Here is an 11,123-nt window from a genome sequence, read left to right as displayed (position 1 = left end):
GATACATTTTTACTAAATTAACATTTTTTTTTTTATAAATCAGAATACCATTAGATAAGTGGAAAGATTACAGATAAGGCACAGCCTAGGAGAATATATTTGCAATGCATGCAAATAGCAAAGTATTAGCTTCCAGAATGTATAATTATGCCTACAAATCAATAAATAACACAAATAACTCAATATCTAAATGAGCAAAGAATGTGAACAAGCAGTTAAGAGGAAACTAAAATTGCCGATCCATTTTTAAAAATCCTCTACCTTGCTAGAAATCAGGAAAATGAGAATTTAGAAAACAGTGATACATCATGTCAGAGTTATCTGGTTAGCCAAAAATAATATTTCACAATATTTGTGGATGAAGATGTAAGGAAACGATAATTTTAGTACACCATCAGTGGGAGCTTAAATTGATAACACTAATTTGGGAAGTAATTTAGCAATGGTTAGAAAAGTTGAAGATGCATATCCTACAACCCAGTAATTTCACTTCTAATTGTTTTCTAGTAAACACTTATGTCAGGAATTGAATATTTTCATGTTTTTGCACTGTTTGACTTCCTGAGGAGAGAAAATTGACTTGCTAGAGAAAGCCTCCTTAACCTCAGACCCACTGGCTCCTCAAATTCCTAGGGTATTAGATTGAAGCCATATGCGCCTTTTCAAAAGATAAAACATCTCCCTGGTGCCATGAAAACATCTCAGGGGTTATAAACCTGAGGACAGAGATTTTTGTCTAATCTCCCTCCTGAAGACATTTATTTACATTTCAAAGTCTGGAGACCTTCCCCTTCTTTTGTCCAAGGAGAAATTGTTTCTATTAGGGAGATTGCAGTCCCCCTCTGGGGATGGGGTATAATGTCTATATAAGTTCCCAGATTCATATTTTTGGGTTCCTCACCTACAGTACAGGACATGGTATCAGTAGGATGACACCTGGCTCTCATCGCATCACCTTAGAATAAGGAAGATTTGTGCCAAAGGGAAACCAATGAGGTTATTGCTGTAAGTAATCATAATCTACCTTGTTCCAGAAATCTTGAGTTTACTTTTAGGATAATATGAATACGTATAAATATTAAAAATGTATTGATTTGCACATGTGCACAAGGAGAATGCACGGAAATTTTTTCTAACATTGTTTATAAGAAAAATTGTATAAATATAAAATGCCCATTCAGAGGAGACTTGATAGATTTTCTTAAATTCAGATAATAAATACATACAGCAAGAAAATCAATAGATTTAAGTTCTAAGTATAAATATTAGTAAACCATAAAAATGTAATACTTATTAAAAAAGAAAATTGTGAAACAATATATACAATATGATAAAATTTATTTCAAATTTAAAAAAAGTCAAATGTCTATCAGCTACTGATAATTAAACAAACAAATTGTAGTTCACTTATTCCATGGCATTGTACAGGAGGAAAAATAAATTTATCTGTATCTGTTCTGAGTTCTTAGCTGGAACCCTGTAACAAAAGACAGATTAACAAGAGAAAAACAAACAGAAGTTTACGAACATGTATAACTCATATATGTGTAAACTAAAAATCCTAAGCCCTCCACCAACTGCACAGACCCTCTCTTGGCCAAGGGGACCCCAAAGAAACCTTAAAAACTGAGTTCCCAGCTGTGATGGGAAGGGAGGTCAGACACGCCTCATTATATCACCCTCCCTTTTGGAGTTTAGGCACAACTGACCAGCACTGATGTTAAAACAGAGATCATAAGAATGACAAAAGAGACTCTGTGGCAATAAGATACTAAATTATAAACAAGACCTAAGGCCATATAAGGTAAGAGTTAAGTCACATCTGAAGGCCATCAATCTTGCTACATAACATCCTTAACTTAAAACATTCTTTTCTGGCGGGGCGCAGTGGCTCACGCTTGTAATCCCAGCACTTTGGGAGGCCGAGGCGGGCGGATCACGAGGTCAGGAGATCAACACCACGGTGAAACCCCCTCTCTACTAAAAATACAAAAAATTAGCCGGGCGTGGTGGCGGGCGCCTGTAGTCGCAGCTACTCGGAGAGGCTGAGGCAGGAGAATGGCGTGAACCCGGGAGGCGGAGCTTGCAGTGAGCCGAGATTGCGCCAGCCTGAGCGACAGAGCGAGACTCCGTCTCAAAAAAAAAAAAACAACAAAAAAAAACAACATTCTTTTCTGTTGACTCAAAGTGTTAGACAGAGCCTTACTCTTTTAACCAAATGCAAATTAAAGAATCTCTGAGTCCGCCTATAACCTGTAAGGTCCTGCCTCAAGTTATCCCACCTTTTTGGGCCAAATGAATGTATATCTTCCGTATATTGCTTTGTGCCTTTGCCTATAACTCCTGCCTCCCTGAAATGTACAAAACCAAACTATAAACCGACCACGTTGGGTATACTTTATCAGGATTCCTTGAGACTGTTTCCTCAAGCTGTGTTCACTCCTATTGGCTCAGAATAAACCCTTTAAGAGCCTGGCATTTCCATTAACATATACATAGGAAATATGCAAGGAATTAACACTTTTCAAAACAGTGGCTTAGAGATCAGGCTTAAATACCACCTTCTGTTGAAACAAAGAAAGAAGGATATTGGAAGGTGAGGAGGAGTTATGAAGATATGACTAGGGAAAGTGTCCTTATCTCCAAAGACAGGAGAACGCGAAGAATCTAAACACACAGGCCTTGCTAAGTTTTCCCCAGCTCATATCCTTTCGTCCTATTATAATTCTCTATGACTTTCCACTCTTTATCAAACCTAGCATTAAAAACACTCAAGTTTGACCACTTCTTTTGATCTTCATTTACTTATGAAGGCTCTTATGTCATGTAAAACCTATATTAAATAAATGAGTATACTTTTCTCTTGTTAATCTGTCTTTTATTATAGGAGCCCCAGCCAAGAACTCAGAAGGGTAGAAGGAAAATATATTTTTCCTCCTCTACACTTACCTGGAATAAATTTGAAAAATTATATTCTTTGAGAAAATCAACCATTTTATGCAGAATCACAAATGTATTTGTATGGAGATGAGCAAATTAATGTCATACAATTCTTTTAATTTCCTTGGTATCTGTGGTTATTTCTCGAATATATGTATTTTTTATTTAGAGTATTTGTACTTTCTCCCTTTCTTCCTTAAGTTAATTAATGATTGTTATAGCCATTTCACTGTAACCCACAGGTATTTAGTTCTGCTCTCTTTCCAGGGCGTATGGAAGACCATACCTTTCATATGATTAGTTCTAAGCAACAGTCAGGTAGCAGTAGGAAGAGGGGCATGTGTCACATCCAGGCTGAGGGTGAAAAGTCCTGAAATCTTTCAGAGTTTCTTCCTTACTTGCAGTGAGCATGGAGGGCATGTGTTGATAGAGCAGAACCCCAAGTCAAAGAAAACTGAGTCGTTGAGTTACTATATGGAAAAAAAAAAAAAGTTGCCTTGGAGAGTCTTTTAACCCACAGTAGACTTTGAGTGCGTGAGAAATAAAATTTATGTGATAAGCCACTAACACTTAGGGATTGTTTACAATTAAAGTTGAAGCTGAGTTTATTCTGACTAATACAGTGATGTTATTCCTTTTATTGACATTTCTAAATAATTGGCTCTTTATTTTTTAAATCTAGCAGATTTGTTTTTACTTAATTTCCTTTCTCCTTACCTTAGATTTAATATGTTCTTTTCCTAACTTACTGAGTTTATATTTATTTTTCTTGATTATTATAATAAGTATTTGGGGCTGAGATTTTTATTCTGAGCAATGCTTTAATTTTTATCTGATATATAGCATTTATATAATGGTATGCATTTATTTTTGGGCTGATAGTTTTCCCTCTTATATCGGTTGTTGGGAAAAAAAGTTGTATTTCACTTTAATTTAGAGGTGAATTTTTTTCATTTTACTTTTGTTATCAAATTCCACTTCTGTTTTATTGTGGTCAGAAAATATTTTCTGCTTCTTCTATAAATGTCAAAGCAAATGAAAATTGTGTATCATATTGTTCAAATCTTCTGCTTGTTTCCTGCTTGTTCTAATTTGACATGCATAAAAGATTGACTCTTCAAATTGTGGATTATTTTCTTACAAGGACACATGAGTCATTTACCAAAATTTACCATTTAACATATTTCAAAGGAATAAAATTATTCAGAGTACATTTCTTATGACAATTGAAGCAAGCTAGACATTATTTTTAAAAAGATAACCAGAAAATTCCCATGTTTCAAAATTTAAAAACACACTTTTAAATAGACAATAGGTCAGAGAAGAAATAATAATATAAATTATAGAATATTCCAAATTGAATAATAATTAAAACACAAGCTGTCATAGCTTATGGAATGCATTTAAAGCTGTATATGTAAGGGAATTTGTAACCTTAAATGCAAATATTTTTCTTATTCCTTGGGATATGTGAAAAAGTAATTAACCTTACTCATTATTAAATATGCAAATTAGGCCAGGCCTGGTAGCTTATGACTATAATCCTAGCACTTTGGGAGGCCGAGGTGGTAGGATTGCTTGAGCCCAAGAGTTTGAGACCAGCTTGTACAACATAGTGAGAGTCTCCACAGAAAAATAAAAAATAAAAAATTAGCTGGGTGTGGTGGTGCATGCCTGTAGTCCCAGTTTCTCTGGAGGCTGAGGCAGGAGGATGGCTTGGGCCCAGGAGATTGAGGCTGCAGTGAGCCATGATCATGCACTCCAACCTGTGCAACAGAGTGAGACCTTGTCTCAAAAATAAATAAAAAATAAAAATGCAAATTAAAAAGTCACAAAGAGATATCACAACATACTTACTAGAATGGCTAAAATTAAGAAGAATGAAAATCTCAAGCATTTAAAGGATTTGGAACAGCTACATCCCTCATATATCATGGGCACTACTGTAAATTGGTACAACCACTTCTGAAAATTGAGAGTTTTACTATTTACTGCATATCCTATAAAAAATAATTTTTAGATATATGCCCAGAGAAATACATATCTATGTGCATCAAAAGTCATGTGCAAGAGTGTTCATAGACATATCATTCATAATAGCCAAACACAAAAAATCACTCAGATATTCATTAGTAGAGTGGATAAATGAATTGAGTATATTCACTTAAAACATAGCAATAAAAATTAATGAACTATTGCTATGTACAATGATAGTGATGAATTGTCCACATAAATGTAATGTTGGGCAAAATATCCAGACATAAAAGAGCACATACTGCATGCTTCCATTTATATAAAATTCACACAGGAAATTAACATGGGGTTAAGAAAAAAGATATTGGTTACATCTGGGAGGAGAGTGGGGTTTGCACCTGGGAAGGAACACAGGGATCACTTGTGGAATGCTGGTAATGTTTTAGTTCTTATTTGGATGGTAACTCATATTATTATTTTGTGAGCTGAAAACCTGTGATTTGTGCCATTTATTTCATGTATTTTATATTTCTTTAAAAATGTTAAGCAATTGAATTGGAAATTACTATTTTGTTATATATGTCAGATACAAAAAGATAATACTGATCTGAACCAAATTTGAGTTGCAGAGACAGAGCAAGAGAATGCTTAGGCTAAAAAAGGGAACAATTTGAATTTGCAAGCTCTCACTGCATTAGCTCCTGGAATTGTGTTTTGAATGATAATGTGCTACATGATCCTTCTTCCAAATAATTCAGTTTTAGTCACATTAAAGATTTGCTGTTTTATTTAACCTCCTTCTGTAATTTTACTTTTAGTGATCCTGCCAATTTGCATAAGCTAACTTTCTCCTGCATCCTGAAACATCTTTGGTCTACTCTCAAAATGTATTAAGAATACAACAAGGTCTCACCCTCTCCACTCCAGTTTGCCTGGTCAAAGACACTTTATCTCTCCCCTAAAGAGATAACATATACTCCTAAAAGTCTCTCTGCTTTCCCACTCCCCTCTGGTCTAGCCTACACAAAGAAGCCAGAGGGATTCCAGTAAAGGTAAGTTAGATAAAGTTACTATTCTACTCAAAACCAGAGGGATAACCATTAAAGTTAAGTCAGATAAAGTTCCTATTCTACTCAAAACATTCCAATGGCTTCTCCTTCACTAAAAGTCAGATTTGAAACCTTTACCCTAACTTACAAGACCATACAAATATCTGACCCCATATCTTATCCTTCTGCTCTCACTAACGCTATTTTAACATCACTGGTTTCTTTTCTACTCCTATAAAGTGATTAGCAAAATTCTACCTCAGAGTCTTTGCACTTGATGTTCCTCCTACCTATTATTCTCTTTCCACAGATGGCCATTTTGCTTACACTTTTTTTCTGGATTCTGCCCAAATGTCACCTCCACAGAGGTCTTGCTTGACCACTCTATCTAAACTATTGCACTCCCTCACACACAAATCACCCACTGCTCCTTTTCCCTGCTTTATTTTGTTTCTTCACAGTATTTATTACTATATAGCATTATATTATAAATCTTAATTATTTAGATTTCTGTTTCCTGTACTAGAATGTAATTTCTATGAGAGCATAGAATTTTTCCTGTTCCAACTTATATCTTCAGCATGTAGAATAATACTGGGCAGAAAGTAGGACTCAGTAAATAAGTACTGAATGAATGAATAGCTGAATGATAGAATAAGTGTTAATGTGAGTGGTTAGACTGTGATACAAACGAAACGGGCCCAAATGTCTTATCTTAGTTTCTTCCTCAGGAAACTGACCCTCAGACAAGAAACTGAAACCCACCAGATCACTGCATCCAGACAATGAGATGCCAGACCCTTCATTCATCATGATTGCTTCCTTACCTCTCCCTATTTCCTGTTTTCCCACGTGTAGTTACATGTCTTACCGGCTATGTAAACCCCCAATTTTAGTTGGTTTGAAGAAATAGATTTGAGGTTTGGCTCCCATCTCTCTGTTTTACATCACCCAAATAGAAAGCCTTCTTCCCTGGCAATACTCATTGTCTCAGTGATTGACTTTCTGTGCAGTGAGCCATGGGACCTAGACCAACCCCCTGGTGTTTTGGTAACACAAATTTGGCAGATGTATTTTCTAAAATAATGTATTGAATCAACACAGCTCATTTCACCCCAGGAGTAGATCATTTTTTAACAACCCCTTCCTTTATATGATAACATTATTGCAGTAATAACTATGCAATAATAAATAATAATGACCATTTTCTTGATTTGGTCTTTAGTTTTAATACAAAGAATTAAAAATTAAGAAGATGAATATATTTTAATTTTAATGATATTATTTAAATTCAATAAGATGATTTCATCTATAAACTAAATTTCAGATTTACCAAACAAAAATATCTCTTCTTACAATTCACATCCTGTTTCATCATTTTAAAGTTTAAACACAAATGAAAATTCTAAGTGTTTACAGAGATCGACAGAAATAGCAGAATTAAAGTAACTCAAGCTCTCTTTATTTTTATAATCATCATGCTATCATTGTTTATTTCAAATCTATTATATACACACAATAATGTGTAATAACACAGGGATTAGAGACGGAAACTGTGCTGAAGTGAGCTTGAATGATTCTTAACCATTATGGACTTATTCTTGAGAGGAGTGTGGAGCTGATTCGGCATGTGTTGAGGACCCACCACATAAATGGGAGTTCTCTAAATTAATTTTCATTAATTTGAATATAAAATTTATTAAAGAAATGTTACAAAAATATGCTAATTTGAAGTGTATATATAAATTATTAGAGCCTAACAATAAGCATAGTAATTGTTTAGAACTTTGACCAATAAAATATTTTGAGGGAAGAGAGGAATATTTAATCACTGACATTGTGTAATGTTGTTGACAAAAGGTGAAACAAAAAACCTTGTCTAAGAAAGAAGAAAAAAGGCTGGGTATGGTGGCTCATGCCTGTAATCCCAACACTTTGGAAGGCCAAGAAGGGCAGATTACCTGAGGTCAGAAGTTCGAGACCAGCCTGGCCAATGTGATGAAACCCTCGCTCTACTAAAAATACAAAAATTAGCCGAAGGTAGTGGCGGGCACCTGTAATCCCAGCTACTCAGGAAGCTAAGGCAGGAGAATCGCTTGAACCTGGGAGACGGAGGTTGCAGTGAGCCAAGATCATGTCATTGCACTCCAGCCTGGGGGCAACAAAAGCGAAACTCCGTCTCAAAAAAGAGAAGAAAAAACGAAAATTGAGATTTTAATGTTATACATAAATAGAAAATAATACATAGAAAAAAAGTTATAATACATAGAAAATAGAAGGATAAGTTAAATTACTCCGTGAAGAAACAATCAGACAAATCAAGCATGGATGATGTTCTATAGAATAACTGGCCTAAAATCTTCAACAATCAATGTCATAAAAATGAGGATGGGGAGAGGCATAATAGCTAAATGCAATGCATAAATTGGATTGGACCCTCATTTGAAAAAAGAAAACTATAGAAGGCATTATTGAGGTACTTGGGGCAATGTTAATATGTACTGAATATCTGACAACATCATTAAATTATTGTTAATATTTGTGGGAAATTGTTTATCAATACTAGTAACCAAAATTCCAAATTTTTAAATTAGACACAATTTATTCCCTATTTATTGGCAATGATTAAAAAGAATTCTAGGCCACGTGCAGTGGCTCATGCCTGTAATCCCAGCACTTTGTGAGGCCAAAGCAGGAGAATTGCTTGAGGCTAGGAGTTTGAGACCAGCCTGGGCAACATAGCGAGACGTCATCTCTACAGAATGTTTTTTAAAAAAAATTAGCTAGGAATGGTGGCATACCTATAGTCCCAGCTGCTTGGGAGGCTGAAGCAGAAAGGATCCGTTGAGACCAGAAGTTCAAGGTTGCAGTGAGTTAGGATCGTGCCACTGCACTCCAGCTTGGGCAACAGAGCAAGATCCCATCTCTTTGAAAAAAAAAAGAAAGAAGTGTAAGAGTTCTAAATTATAAAGAATTTCGCGTTCTAAAACTTGAAAAAGAATTTTAATTCTAAAGGATTAAAAAGAGTTTTGGTGGTACAGCAAAATGACTCTGCAAGGGAATGAGCTGCTAGTGCATATGAATAATAACTGTCCACTTAAACCACTTCCAGAAACTGAAAATAGTCATGGATATAAACATGGAAACAACCTCACGATAACCATTCTGTATTTACAAAATCAAACTTATTCAACATGGTATTAGTTAAATAGGAGACATGTGTAGCCATCAAAATGATAATACAGGCATATTTTTATTAGGAAGGATAGAATTTCATTATATATCAATAAGGTAAGACAATGGGTTACAAATAGTGCATAGCATTTGAGCCCATTTTATCATATATTTATTGACAGGTACATGCTCAAGAATAGAATAATATGAAATAGAAACTGCATATTTGAGTAGCAGAATTGCATTTGGCTTATTTTTGCTTTTCTGTATCTTTGAAACTTTTAACATAGCATATATTTTCATAAAATGAAATTATCTAAAGTAATTAACTTCTTTTTAAAAGCCATTATTTCGGTTTCTAGGCATGTTAAAACATTAGTTAATTGAAAATAGAAATGGAAGTCTGAGACCCTGGCAGTTTATAGGAAAGGCTAGTGGCCACTGCTGCGGTGCTTCTTGTCCCAGTGCACAGCAGAGATGGCGGCTTTGGTGCTGGCAGAACAAGTTGTAGTTGTTCTACATTTCTGGGGATCTGTAAGTCCTACCTGGCTCATGGTGGGATGAGGAACCCACACTTGCCAAGGCTGAAGGGCAGGAGTGAACATGGTCCCCTTACAAATTTAAACCTTCTCTCAGAAGTGTACAGTAGAACTAAAGAAGACAACCAAGGGTAATCTAAAATTGTGATTGGCTCACTAATAATCCCAGGACAAAATGAGAGGTCATTAATCAAGAATAAGTGAAACTGCTATAAAGATGTTTGATATAAAGGCTTGGGCTGAATATGTTGTATAATGGGCTGCAAAGGACCCATATGGTTTTCTTACAAAAGATATTTTGGCCTTTACGCCACTGTTACTAGCAGGTGCTGTACTGTTTTGGAAATTGGCCAAGACAATTGAGGCCAGTGAAAGGGGCAAAAGAAGAAACAAAAACATCAAGAAAATATTGCAAAAGCTAAACAACTATAAAAGGACTGAAAAAATGTGCAGGCTCTACAATCAAAGGAAAATAATTTGGAGAATTATGCAGCCTTGGAAAGACCTATTAAGATTTCTTCTTTCGATTTCATAACAGTCTTATTTAGCAAACAAAATCTGACCATATGGAAGAACTGTGTTAGTTCTAACCTATTACTATAGCAACTTCTAGGCTTGGGTATAGAAGTTTGTTGGTATCTATTGACAATTCTTGTAAATTAGCACTTATTGTGGTACAAATTATTTATAACTGACTTAGTCATTTGCCATTTTGCAGCTTTTGTACTGAAATGAAAATATCTTTTGGAGAAAAATGACTTTTGATTATGAACTCTATTCAAATAATGGTTTAAAATGGGGTCCTGTTCTGGGTAAAGAAAATTAAGAATGTAAAAAGTCAGGATTGTCTTCTCTGAGATGAAAAGTGTGCTTTGGCTTAAAAGAGATACAGTACATTAATCACATATCTTATTATTATTGCTTATTTCTTGGAATAGAATCATTTCTGGCTTTATCAAAGCAAAGTAATATTAATCAATAAGTACTTCTAATTGCTGCATTTTTCTGATTTTAGTCTTTCAGACAACTGGTAATTATCAAGCCATTCTGCATTTTTAAAACCTAATTTTATAAAAAGTTCTTTTATTTTGACTATGTAGAATTTTGCCTACTAGATATAACAGCTTTTGTACCTAAAAGCACTGCCATTTTCTTAGAGATAACTTGTTGAGAAAAGTGACACTATCATTTAAAGCTTGCAATAAATATGCCAAACGCTGTAGTACCTTGGAACCAGTTTATTCTTTTTTTTTTTCTTTTTTGAGACAAGAATCTCACTCTGTCGCCCAGGCTGGAGTACAGTGGCGCGATCTCGGCTTACTGCAAGCTCCATGTCCCGGGGTCACGCCATTCTTCTGCCTCAGCCTCCCGAGTAGCTGGGACCACGGGCGCCTGCCACCACGCCTGGCTATTTTTTTTTTTTTTTGTATTTTTAGTAGAGACGGGG

At 35.1% G+C, this 11,123-nt stretch overlaps 1 pseudogene; it reads left to right on the top strand.

Moving 5' to 3' along the window:
• The first annotated feature begins 9,893 nt into the window (after positions 1–9,893).
• On the top strand, positions 9,894–10,117 carry LOC100589299 (annotated as a pseudogene).
• The last annotated feature ends 1,006 nt before the right edge of the window (positions 10,118–11,123 follow it).

The sequence above is a fragment of the Nomascus leucogenys genome, chromosome X (assembly GCF_006542625.1).
Source record: "Nomascus leucogenys isolate Asia chromosome X, Asia_NLE_v1, whole genome shotgun sequence".
In the NCBI taxonomy this organism is placed as follows: Eukaryota; Metazoa; Chordata; class Mammalia; order Primates; family Hylobatidae; genus Nomascus; species Nomascus leucogenys.
This window is presented reverse-complemented; position numbering and strand designations above follow the sequence as displayed.